This window comes from Triturus cristatus, chromosome 2_1 (assembly GCF_964204655.1).
Source record: "Triturus cristatus chromosome 2_1, aTriCri1.1, whole genome shotgun sequence".
NCBI lineage: Eukaryota > Metazoa > Chordata > Amphibia > Caudata > Salamandridae > Triturus > Triturus cristatus.
In genome coordinates this window covers 1,151,106,123-1,151,120,039 of record NC_140581.1, presented here as the reverse complement: position 1 = coordinate 1,151,120,039, position 13,917 = coordinate 1,151,106,123, and positions in this window count along the sequence as shown.

The window sequence follows — 13,917 nt, the reverse complement described above, 5'->3', positions numbered from 1 at the left end:
CCACCTGGGGGCTGAGTTTTAAATAAGCGCGGGAGACCTTGCTTCTTTTTTTTAAAACCTTTTGAAGTGAATTCAGTTAACCCTGCGATTCACATAACATTTTTAAAAAATGGTTTTGTGCCCTAGCACTAGGCCTTGGGGGTCAGGGTATTCCTACCCTATCCCCTTTTCTTTCTTTTTACATTTCTTTCCGGACTTGCTGGTTGAAGTGTAGGTAGCCAATCAGATCTCTGCATGTGATCGGCAAGATTCACTGAGGGTCCGCGTCCCTGGATATACAATTTTTGTTTCCTTCTAAATCTCAAGAAACTTTCCATGGATTTACATAAAATACCAAAAAGCATGCTTTTTAGACCAAAACCTAGCCTTTTGCCAAATTTGGTGTAACTCTGTCCAGCAGTTCGGGCTGTAGTCGTGTCTACAATCTCTAAAATCTCTATGGGAATTACCATGGGAAAGAACTTTTTTTAACCCTATTTTTCTTGGCCCCCATTTGACGAATCACCTTGAAACTTTCTATGCACAACAAGACCCAATATGACATTTTGTGGGGAAAATGTTGTAAAGATTCGTCCAACGGCCCCAAAGATATAGGCAAGTCAAAAAACACTTCTTCTACAGCAAAATGGGCCTTACTATAACTACCTACTGGCAACGTGTGGTAGATAATATATATATCTATATATATATTCACTGAAAAAACCATAGGTTTCACACACGTTATAGTTAGGAATTAGCATTTAAAAAACCTTGCAAATTCACTGAAAAAACCATAGGTTTCACACATGTTATAGTTAGCTGGGCATTTCCCTCGTAAAAAAACAATGAAATTCCCCCGTTATAGTTAGTGCAGGCAACTATAACTCACGCGACCGCAATCCTCTGCTGATGACGTCAGATATTACATCACTGTATTTAGACACTTATTTACCCATGTCTTCTTCCATTCATCTTTAGCTATACATATATTAAATTTTTTTTTTTTCAGAAACACACATATGTCATCATTGATGTAATATCTGACATCATCAGCAGAGGATTGCGGTCGCGTGAGTTATAGTTGCCTGTACTAACTATAACGGGGGAATTTCATTGGTTTTTTAAAAGGGAAATGCCCAGCTAACTATAACATGTGTGAAACCTATGGTTTTTTCAGTGAATTTGCAAGGTTTTTTAAATGCTAATTCCTAACTATAACGTGTGTGAAACCTATGGTTTTTTCAGTGAATTTGTACGGTTTTTTAAATGCTAAGTTATGTATTTATTAATATATTTTTTTAAACAACATTTTTTCACGGCGCACGCACGGTGCGCTTCGCGCACCGCGCACCCACTATACGCAGTCCGTGCCGTGCTCGCGCGGGGAGCGCTTCGCGCCCAAGGGCCAAATACATTTTTTTTTTCTTTAAATCGCGGAGTGCGCGCACGCTGCGCGAACTTCGCAGAATTTTTTCCGTTTGGCTGGTGCGCGCAGGGTGCGCGCACTCGGCGATTTTTTGAAAAAAAAATAAATTTTTTTGGGCCCTTGGTGGTCCTTCTGGGACCCCCTGACTATGGCTAGGGGGTCAGGAACTGTCCACCCTGCCCCCTTTTCACGTTCTCCACATTTGTTTTTCACCCCCTCAGAGTGCGAGAGACAAAATGGCGGCCGACACTTCCTGGTTTTGACCGATTTGAATGTTTACTAAGATCTAACAACCAATCAGAATTGCGCTCGCGCACGGCAAGGTGCCGGTGCGCGCGTACAGATATATATATTGATTTAAATGCTATTTTCTCTGCAAATACTGAACAGATTTACACCAAACCTGCAAAAGGCACTTCATGGACCTTATGGCTACCTCTCTGCCAAATTTCACGTTATTCTGTTCAGCCGTTCGGGCTGTAGCTGCGACTAAAGTCCCTATGGAAAAATCCATGGGGAAACCGCGTTTTGGGACCCCCCCTTTTTCTCGGCTCCCGCTTGACGAATCACCCCGAGACTTTCAGGGTAGGAGCAGAGCGGAGCGCCCCATTAGTTTTGAAAATTTCGCGAGGATTCGTCAATCGGCGCCAAAGTTATTCAAAATAGAATTTTGAGATTTCCTATGGAAACTCGGTCCTAACTATAACTATCTACTGGCGACCGCCAGTAGATAATATCTATATGTATAGAATATGTGAGGTTATAAGCAGTGGATTGCAGTTATAGTTTGACAGCGCCTACAAGTAAGAGCAAACTGTAAGTCCACTAGCAGCGGGTGGGAGCAGGAAAACTGCTCCCACTCGCATGGAGCAGACTTTTCATCTGTTTTCCTGCCCTCTGCCAAGTGGGCAAAACAACTGATGAAAGGATTGCTCCCACATTCAGGGAGCTGCATTTTGGCTGCTCCCTGCGTGTGGGAGCAATGCTGCCTCCAGTTGGAGGTGGGGAGTTAGCAGGAACACCAAGGGCATTGAGGCTCCCCGTGGCCCTCAACATTGCAAACTGGGTGCCCTGGGTGGCCTTCAGGGCACCCCGCATGAAGAGGCCAGTACTCAGGGGATGGGGTCCATGGGGCCAAAATCAGCCCAAGGAGAGGGCTGTGCAGCCCCTCACCTCCATTACATTTTCACCAGGCCCTGGGGACCACAGGGACAAAATCGACCTGGGGATGGGGCAGTGCAAGCCCCCTTCCTTAAAGTACTTAATGCAGGTAAATGCATCATTGATCTATTGAAGCAAATCTTATCTGGGGTGACTGTGATAAGTGGTTTCTTCCTCATCGTCTCTTGTTGAGACTAGAGGGCATGGTTCTCCCTTTTAATTTCCCTGAGCATGGAAATGTCCAAAGTCATCTACAAGCTCCACTCGTTTAGCCCCGCTAGCCTTCCTTGGTAGTATGCCTTTTCCCCCGTTGATGGACAGCTTACTAACGGGCATCCAAGTGCATTTCCTGCTGATTTTTGGTGATGCATTCTTGATGTAGAGGAATACGAGGACATCACCACTAAAAATAGAAGCACATACTTCATATAGTTAAGAGGAAATACCCCTGTTTGGTGGAGATTCACCCTTTGGTAGTCTCATCGTCTTCTCTTGATGAGGATTCATGTTATCACAGATTTTTGGATGACGGTGCTGCAAGAACAATCACATTACCAAATTACATGCACACAAGGTCGCTGGAGACATTACATTGTGGTCCTTCACACAGCTGGAGCATAGAATATGCACTAGTCATTTACCCAACGAGGTAGTACTTAGTAATTGACCAGTGGAAAGTACTCCAGTTGGGTAGACATTTTCAGCAAAACTGTGGACTCTTTTTGGAGAAAATGAGATTCTATTCTGACCCTGATGCTCATTTCACATAAATTAAACCTCAATGGGAAGCACTTACAAATATAAACATTTCTGGTGTTCCAGTTGTAGCTCCTCTTGAGTAAAGCACAAATGATCAAAACTTCTTGGGCTTCGCAAAGACAAAGTGAGTGTGCTTTCTCTCGCATTGCACATTGATAAACGATATACAATTCTTAATGGAGGTGAATGCATCATTGATCTGTTGGAGAGCAATCAAATATGTAGTGACTGTGATGGGTGGTTTCTTATCATCGGTTGGTGAGAGCAGAGTGCATGATTCTCCCTTTTAAACATCCTAAGTATGCAAATGTCCAAAACCCATAGCACCACTCATACACCCACTCACAGACACTCACACACCCACTCACAGACCCACGCAGCCACTCACAAACCAACTCATAATCCATAGCACCACTAACAGACCCATTCATAGACCCAGACAAGTACTCACACACCCACTCACTGACCCACACAGTCACACACACCCACTAACAGATTCACACAGGCACTCATATATGAACTCACATCCCCATAACACCACTCCCAGACCCACACAGGCACTCACAAACCCACTCACAAACTCACACAAGCACTCACATACACCTTCACAGACCCACACATGCACTCACAGACCCACTCACAGACCCACATAGGTACTCACACACCTACGCACAGACCCACACAGAAACTGACACATCCACTAAGACACTCAAACACCCACTCACAGACCCATACAGTCTCTGACAAACCCGCTCACCGACCTATACAGCCACTTAAACACCCACTCTCAAAGGTTACAGTTAGGAAATAAAAATGTAAGAAACTGTAGAAATTCAATGAAAAAAAAGAAAGGTAACAGGGACGTTGTAATTAGGTTCAGATTTTACACGCACAAACCCATAGAAATTCAGCAGTTACTGTTACCTGAGCTAACTATAATTTACCCCAGCGATGCACTGCTTATGAGCTCACATATTACATCACTCACAACATGGTCAGTGACATCACTGATGACACCTCAAAGGATAGCATCAGGTGATTGGGAGTGTTTTGTGCATGTTTTTGAGTGTCAAATAAATATTCTAAGTTACACCAAAAGTTAAATTAGTATACCCTGTGTACTACTAATGAGTGATACTATTTCAAACATATATTACATGAGTGGCTGTGTTACTGTGTGTATACATAAGTGAGTGGGTGTGTGAGTGGCTGTATGGGTGAACAATTGGCTGTGTGAGTAGTTGTATGGGCAAAGGACTATAACGTCCCTGTAACCTTTGTTTTTTCAGTGAATATGTATATATATAGTTTGCAGTAATTGTACTATATATATATATATATATATATATATATATATATATATATATATATATATATATATATATATATATATATATATATATATATATATATATATTACCTACTGGCGGTCGCCAGTAGGTAGTTATAGTTAGGACCTATTATCCATAGGAAATCCGCAACATTCTTTTTGGAATAACTTTGGCGCCGGTTGATGAATATTCGCAACATTTTAAAAACTCGTGGCCCGCTCCGGTCCGCTCCTATCCTGAAAGTCTCAGGGTGATTCATCAAGCGGGGACCAAGAAAAAAGGGGGTCCCAAAATGTGTTTTCCCCATGCAATTTTCCATAGGGCCCGTTAGTCGCAGCTACAGCCCGAACTGCTGAACGGAACTACACCAAATTTGGCAGAAAGGTAGACCTTGGTTCAGAGTCGTGCCTTTTGCTTAAATGGTGTAAATCCGTTCAGTAGTTCCTGAGAAAATCAAAATCACATATATATCTGGGCGGAGCCTAACCACACATCTCATCGTGAGATCTGATTGGCTGTCAGCACTTCATCCAAGAAGTGTTGGCAGCCATCTTGGGACCAATATACATGATAGCACCTCATTAAAAAGCATTTCAGTTAATAGAAGGTTTTAAGACTTTAGTTACATTATAAATCATTTGTTGATGGTACCATACTCATTTTAGGAATTGTGGTACGTTCTAAGGTGATTTCACCATGTGAAAAAGCCTTCTGCTGGGATATCATGATTGAGAGAAAAATATTTTCTCATGCTTTTCCCACAGAGGTTTGGAAGGTGATCTATAAGCTAAACTGAGAGCTTATTTTCTGTAAATTCACATTATCTTTCTCAGTCATGTGAGAATGAAGTCTGACATTCTCAGTAAAACATGTGCATCCAACAAGGGCAGAGACTGTCAGTTGATTCCTTTGTGTTCTACTGCAGCTTCCCAGAGTCTTCCAAAGAACAACTAGAGCGCTAACAGTCCTACTTATGACAAACGTATGGCACACCTGAAGCCATTTTGGTTGGAATAAAGTGGTAACTCTTAAAACATTTAATTTAAAAAGGAACAAAATGAGGGGGTTCATTTTTCCATAACAAGTATGATTAGTGCTGCAGAAAGAAAAACTAGGGCACATTTTGACTTCTGAAATTCTCTTTTATTTCATTAAAAAATTCTGACATGCAGACTAAAACATGCACTTTCAATACCAGCAGCAGTTTTCCCTGGTGAGCAGTAGCTTTACTACAGTGATCTAATGAGCAAAAAGAGTGCTAACATTCTGAATTTATGGCAAATGTGTGACACATCTGAATGCCTTCTTGATGGAATCAAAGTAAAAAACTGAAAGTATTTCCTACTGAGGAGACTGCAGTAAATGAGGAAATTAGGAAACTTCATAACAAATAAGTCTCCCAAGATGGCCACCAGAGACGAAAGAGCCCAAATGTAGCCCAAATATCACCCGGATGTAGCCCAAGTATAGCCCAATGACAGAATGTCCCAGAGTGTTCTTAAAAACAACTAGGGCGCTTACTGTCTTCATTATGACAAAAGTATGGCACACCTGAAGCCATCTTGATTGGAATAAACTGGTAACACTTAAAACATTTAATTTAAAAAGGAACACAATGAGGGGGTTCATTTTGCCATAGAAATTATGATTAATGCTGAAGAAAGAAAATGAGGGCACATTTTGAGTGACTTCTCAAATCCTCTTCTATTTCATTAAAAAATTCTGACATGCAGACTGAAACATGCACTTTTAATACCAGGAGCAAACTTCCATGGTGAACAGTAGTTTTACTACAGTGATCTAATGAGCAACTAAAGAGCTAACTTTCAGAATTTATGGCAAATGTGTGACATATCTGAATACCTTCATGATGGAATCAAAGTAAAAAACTGAAAGCATTTCCTACTGAGGAGACTGCAGTACATGAGGAAATTAGGAAACTTCATAACAAATAAATCTCCCAAGATGGCCACCGGAGACAAAAGAGCCCAAATGTAGCCCAAAATCACCCAGATGTAGCCCAAATATAGCCCAATGACAGAAGTGTGCAAAACACTTATTATTTGTATTTTTGCAGTGTTATATAGTGCAGACTTGTCAGGTATTGGAGTGCTTTACATGAGCATTGGTTACATCACACAAGAACAAATTCATTTTGGTTGTAGACATGGGGAGACTAAGTGATTTGACCAGAATCACAGAATGTCGAGCTGAAGCAGAAACTCCAACCTGGTTCCCCAGTTGCAAAGTCTGCAGTTCTGGAAGTAACACCACATCCTCTCCCCTAAGTGCAACATTTAATCAAGTGGTCAACTGGATAAAAAAACATAAAGATAACAAATAATTTAAAAGTGCTTTGTCGCTATTTGAAAACTCAGAAAATATGTCCTTATTTTAGTCTTTTAGAGCACTAACCATACTTTTGATGCCAATAAGACCCTCTCATATATGTAATTTCTAAAGGAAATGCTCTAGGTATTACAGTTTTGATTACATCAAGATGACGTCAGGCGTTCCACACTTTTGTAATAAATATAGAATGTTAGCAATCTAGTTGTTCATGAGGATACTGTTGAGAGGCAGAGGCAAAGGGGCACGGACTCTGAAAATTGAAGGCAGGTAGGAGGGTGCAAAGGCAACAATTTAACCACACTGAGTAGGCAGGAAGGGCCGTGGCAGCACAATAGACTATGGAGGGCAGTGGAAAGGGGGGCAGGGGCAACAAACCAACAATACAGGACTTGCAAGAGAGGCTGTGGCAATGTAATAGACCATTGTGGGCAGAAGGAAGGGGCAATGGTAGTACAACCATACATGCCAACAGACCCGATTCAGCCAGGAAACGTCCAATGTTTTTAAGCTCAAATGGGCTTTATTTGATCTGTCTCCTGTCTACAATCTCCTCTTTTTCAATGTAACTCAAAGGGGAAAATCAATACCCCAGTTTTCTTTCAAAATCTCCCTCTTACCAAGTTCAAAATGTTCGCAAGTATGGTACATTGGATCATGGAAGGAAATGGGGTAGGGACATGGACTTGGATAACAGAGGACAGGAGGGACATGGAGAGGTGCACCAAACTGACCCTGCAGGGCAGGCATCAGGGTTTGCAGCAGCACAATACACCACACAGGGCATGCGGGACGGGAGTGCAGCACAACAATCCATAGAAAGCAAGAGGGAGGGGACAGGACCATGCACATGGACAACAGAGAACAGAGGGGCAAGAGGCAATGGTAGCTAGCTGACCATAATGGACAGACAGGAGAGAAAGCTGCAGCATAACAGACCATAAAGGGCAGGAGGGACGGATCAGGGGCATTACAATGGAACAGACAAGCCAGGAGGGAGGGAGTAGGGGTCTGCACATGTAAACAGAGGGCTGGGGGCAAGGGGGCAGGGCAGGAGCAGCAAGATAGCCATGGAGGTCAGGCAGGATGGGCACTAGAAGCAAGACACACCATGAAGAGCAACAGTGAGACTGTGATGGCATACACACAGACCATGGAGGGAAGGCGGGATGCGGTCAGGGGCAGCTAACTGACGACACAGGGAAGGTGGGAGGGGCCATGGTAGCACAGAAGACCATGCATGGCAAGTGGGAGGGTTAGTGGCAGCACAATGGCTATGATGGGCAAGAAGGAGGGTGCAGGGGCATGCACAAAGGACGATGGAGGATAGAAGGGAGGGTCAGGACCTGTGCACAGACAAGAAAGTTCAGGGGAAGGGGCCTCACAACAGACCGCACGGGGCAGGCAGGAGGAGCAGTTGCAGCACAACAGACCAGGGAGGGCAGAAGGGTGTGGCAGTACAATGGACCATGTAGGACAGGAGGAAGAGGATAGGGGCATGGCATGTGGACAGGCAGGGTGGAGGTGGCAGGGACAGGTTACAGTCATCTGACAATGCTAGGCAGGTGGGAGGGGAGTGGCAGCTCAACAGAACACTCAGAGTAGATAGGAGTGGCAGGTCCATGGAACATGGTGGGCAAAAAGGATGGAGCAGGGGCATGCACAAAGACATCGGAGGGCAGGGGGAACGAGAATAGGGGCAGCAAGCTAAGCACAGAGTTTAAGCAGGAGGTCAATGATGGGGCATAGAATTGGGCAATGGAGGGCAGGAGGAGGGGACTGGTACATCATACCAAATTGAGGGCAGTAGCAGCACATCGGACCATGCATGGCAGGAGGGAGGAGGCTAGTCCATGGATTCACAACACAGAGGATAGGGAGGAGGGGGATGGGGCAGCAAGCTAACTGTTGAGAGAAGGCGGGTATTAGGAACTTTATTGTTTTTAAAACGTGTGTCTGTGCGAACTACTTAAACAATGAACAAGTATGGAGCATAATCTCACTTTTATTCAGGAAGAAGAGGACGTTTGTGACTGTGACTCCGGGCTCACTTGGCAGAAACACCCCCTGACCCTCCACCCCCTATCGCAAAATGTAATGCCCGTGAAAAGGGTAGGTGAACACAGTGTTATATAGAACATAGTCCTGAGAGCACGATTGAAAATGAAAACTAGATATAGTGTATGGTATAAACTATGCACCAAAAAGTGTGATATAAGATGAACCGGGCGTGAAATATAATATGCAATACATTGTGCGCAATGACAGATTAATTGGAGAGCGCGAGATAGCACAGGCACTAGCGCGTGCTATGCGATGTGCGCCTTTGAGTGTAATATGCACAGGGCAGTGTTGTGTAACCTAACTAGTCTCTAAAGTTGTAATATAAAATATGTGCTGGGGAGTGTAACGTTGCATATGCACTGTGACAAAGATATGGATCCCAGATTGTAATATGTATGGCATAGCACTGTGCGTATAACATAGGCATCGAGGAAGGCACGTTAGATGGGGCAATATAACCCGTGCGAAGACAAGTGTGGCATGACATATTCACGGGGTGGTGTTACAGTGCACATGGGCTAGAGAGTGTCATAGCATATGCACTAGCTGGTGGAATACAACTCAGAGGTGTGTGGCACTCGGCAGGCAATGGTGGGTGTAACACAGCATTGGGCTCTGCCAGGAGCGCGCTGTGACTCTCAAGTGATGTTCGTCCCCTTTCCAGAGAGTAAAATAAAAAGTATTACACATCCGGCAGTGGATGTGTGTTTTATTAACCGTGAGGGGGGTTTCTTACATTTTTTTGGTCGATTTTTTGTCGAATCCCCTTCGAATGGCTTGGTGTGCATGTGTATTAAATGTGCCCGTCAATAGCTACCCATGTTTGTATAAATAAACGACAAGGGTGTCTACCGGGATTAGGCACGGTAGGGCATCAGACATGTCAGAGCTTCACTAGTGGTGTAAATACATTCCACGTGGATTCATTGTATGCATAGTCGCCTTTTAATGAATATCACTCAAATCGTCATGGTGATAGGTACGTACGGTTTGTCCAGCATGTCCTAGGTGTGTCTATAAATATATATATTTTTTTAAATAATAAAAAACAGTGGCCGTCCCTGGGGATTGGGGTCAAAAAAATATAATTAGGAGACAGGCCCTGGGGGATGGGGTCATCAGGCCCAATAAATTAGAATAAGAAGGGGAACCACACAGCCCCCGTCTTAAAAAATTAAAATAAATAAAAGACTGGCATCGTGCCGGAGGCCACGCCCCCTCCTTGCAGCACTCTGCAAATGCGCCCCCTGGCGAGTTGTAAGTTAGGGAATTAATTCCTCTTCAATACTGAGGGTCCCTGAGGGCCAACTAGCCCAACAGGCATCTCCAGTATGCGCCAGGGAGCTGCGCTGCAGACAGGTGTTCTGAGGCCAAGCCCCTTTTTACACCTCACTGCAACGCAGCTCTGTGGCGCTTACTGGAGGTACCTAGTGGTCTAGTTTGACCCTAGGGACCCTTAGGATTCAAGGGGACTTAATCTCTCAACTTAGAACAGCCACAGGGCGCGTTTACACAGTGGTGAAGGGAGGGGACGGGGCCTGAGGTGACGTGTGCAAACACGCACTATGGCACGTTTTAAATTGGGGATATAATTTCCCTTCAATACTGAGGGCCCCTGGGGGCTAACTAGCCCACCAAGTGCTTCCAGTAAGCGCCACTGAGCTGCATTGCAGAGAGGTGGTCCAGGCTGTGCCACTTTTTACACCTCTCTGCAACGCAGCTCTGTGGCACTGACTGGAGGTACCTAGTGGGCTAGTTGGACCCTAGGGACCCTCAGGATTCAAATGAACTTAATCTCCCAACTAAAAACGGACACAGGGCGTGTTTACACAGAGGTGAAGGGAGGGGACGGGGCCTGAGTTAACGTGTGCAAAAACGCCCTGTGGCCTGTTTTAAGAGGTAGTTTTAATCCCCCTGCCCTATTATATAATAGGGGCTTACAGAGGAGGTCATGCTAATCACAGGGGGACCCCAACGCATAATGTTCCCTAGTGTATGTAGGTGTTTTCACTGTATTCTAAGTGTCTTGTAACATAGCACTGGCTCTAGGACTGGTTAGTCAGACTCAGTTTCCACCAGTATCCGTCTGAAAAAGTTGAAGGTACAGGATGATTTTGCAACAAGGATTCTTTCTGCTCTTCTTTTTGTTCTTTCTGCACGTTATCCTTCTTCCTGCACTTCTCTTCATCTTTGAGGACTTCTGTTGCTTCTTTCTGCACTTCTTTTTTTCTTTCTGTGCATTTTTTCTTCTTTCTTCACATGTCCTATCTCTGTAGGCATAGTTAGAAATTAGCATTTAAAAAACCTTTGAAATTCACAGAAAAAACCATAGGTTTCAGGCACGTTATAGTTAGGAATTAGCATTTAAAAAACCTCCGAAATTCACTGAAAAAACATAGGTTTCAGGGGTGTTATAGTTAGCTGGACTTTTCACTTGTACAAAACCATTGAAATTCCCCCGTTATAGTTAGTTCAGCTAACTATAACTCGCGCGCCCGCAATGCACTGCTGATGACGTCACATCACTCATGACATGGTCAGTGACATCACTCATGACATCACTGATGACATCTCAAATGACATCACTGATGACATCACTGATGACATCATCCTTGTGATAGAGTGGCAGACCTCCTCTCACCCTAATATAACCTTTGATACACACATTCAAAAATAGAGACTAACATTTTCAAAACAATGGACATACCAATACCAGTTACAACAACCTCTTCAGTAATTCTAAGATCCACATACACATCCACTCATTCACCAACAGTCCTATACAGTCACTCATACATGTACTCACTCATCATATGTACTCATACACCTATACATCCTGTTACACAATGCCACTCATCCATAGAGTTACTCACACACATAGTCACTCATGCTAATAAAGAATCAAACATACATTTACTTGCATATACAGTTATTCACACACCACCACACTCACTTCTACGGAAACTTACACATACTTAGTGTTTTAAACAATCACTTATAGAAACACATACTTATTCATACAGGAACTCTTTCAATCACTCACTCTCACATATACTCACTTATATACACCAATAGTCACATATACTAGTTTAAAACATATGTAGTTACTCATAAAGACACTATTGAGACAGTCATTCACTCACTAACACACCCATACACACACTCATCCACCCATACAGTCCTGCACACATGCTGTCTTCAACACAAACAGTGAGTCACTCATTCATGCACCTATGCACTACGTAATACCCCCCACCGAATCATACAGACACTCAGACACTCATACTGATACTCAAAAAACCAACTAATAACCTATATAGACACTCATGTAGCTACTCACCAACCTATGCAGCCACTTATACACAAAGTGAGACTGATACAGATATTTACATATTTAAACATTACTCACTAAGCCATGTATTCTTTATGATACACTTAATCAGTCAGTTACACAATCAATTTTTCAAAAACAAATCATCCATTTAGACACTTATATACCCATTTATTCTTCCATCGACCTTGAGATATACATATATAAAACATATTCAATTTTCAGAAAAACAGACATTCACTGGATGATGTCATCAGTGATGTCATCAGTGATGTCATTTGAGATGTCATCAGTGATGTCATGAGTGATGTCACTGACCATGTCATGAGTGATGTAATATGTGACGCCATCAGCAGTGCATTGTGGGCGCGCGAGTTATAGTTAGCTGAACTAACTATAACGGGGGAATTTCAATGGTTTTGTACAAGTGAAAAGTCCAGCTAACTATAACACCCCTGAAACCTATGTTTTTTTCAGTGAATATATATATATATATATATATCGCAGCAAACCATTCTTACAGACGATCGTCTTCACCATCGATCAAGAAGGGGACGGACTCCACTTAATTGTTCCCAATTCGTTTTATTTTTGTTCGTGTGCTATGCCGCCATGACGCGTTTCGGGCTCAACAGCCCTTGATCACATGACGTGCCTCTTACATTTCTCCCATTTTTAAAGTGACAGTGCATTGTTAATTGCCATAGACATAGAAAACATACAACCATGATTCAAGCGCTTTTTGTGCGCAAGTTCGTCTTGCATCAATAGAATGGTTTGTTATAGCTGTAAAATACATAACATGATAATTAGCTACATAGCTACTGATTTTGTACAAATCGAGCTGTTGGCTCACATATTGTAAAGTGCAATTGCCTTTGTATAAATACATAAATAAATAACTTGCACATTTAAAATCAGGTCAATGTATAAAATCATGTTAAAAACCATTTTATAAAAAAGTATTGGAGAGATCTCTAGCAGCATGGTTGAGTCTAACTGTGCAAATACGGCAAATGAGTGCAAATTTGTGCAAACCTGTGCAATTTAGCATTTGTGCAAAATCTGAATATTGATTCGATAAGTACCTTGTTTTAACCATCTATAACTCTTTGTTTATGCAGATGGAAAGAAAATCAAGGGAAGAAGGAAAAAAACAGGGGAGGGAAAGAAAAGGGAGAGAGGGAAAAGGAAAGAACATCATAGCAAAAATATCACTGTACAATGTTAAAAATAATCTCATTTTGTTATATTGATATTGGAGAAACATTGGGAAAGGGAAGTCTATTTTTGCTATTGCTAATTTGACTATTATTGCAATGCTAAATTATTGTGTAAATAGACATCCTAGAGCCACGTGTATAAATCTTCTGTGGCATTTAGCCCATTTGGGTTTTTACTATCCAGTTCTAATATATACTGTGTCTCCAATTTTCTCAATAGTGCCTCACGATCCCCGCCTCTTCTAAGGGGCGGGATACAATCTATTGCAAAATATGTAAGAAATTTTGTATTGC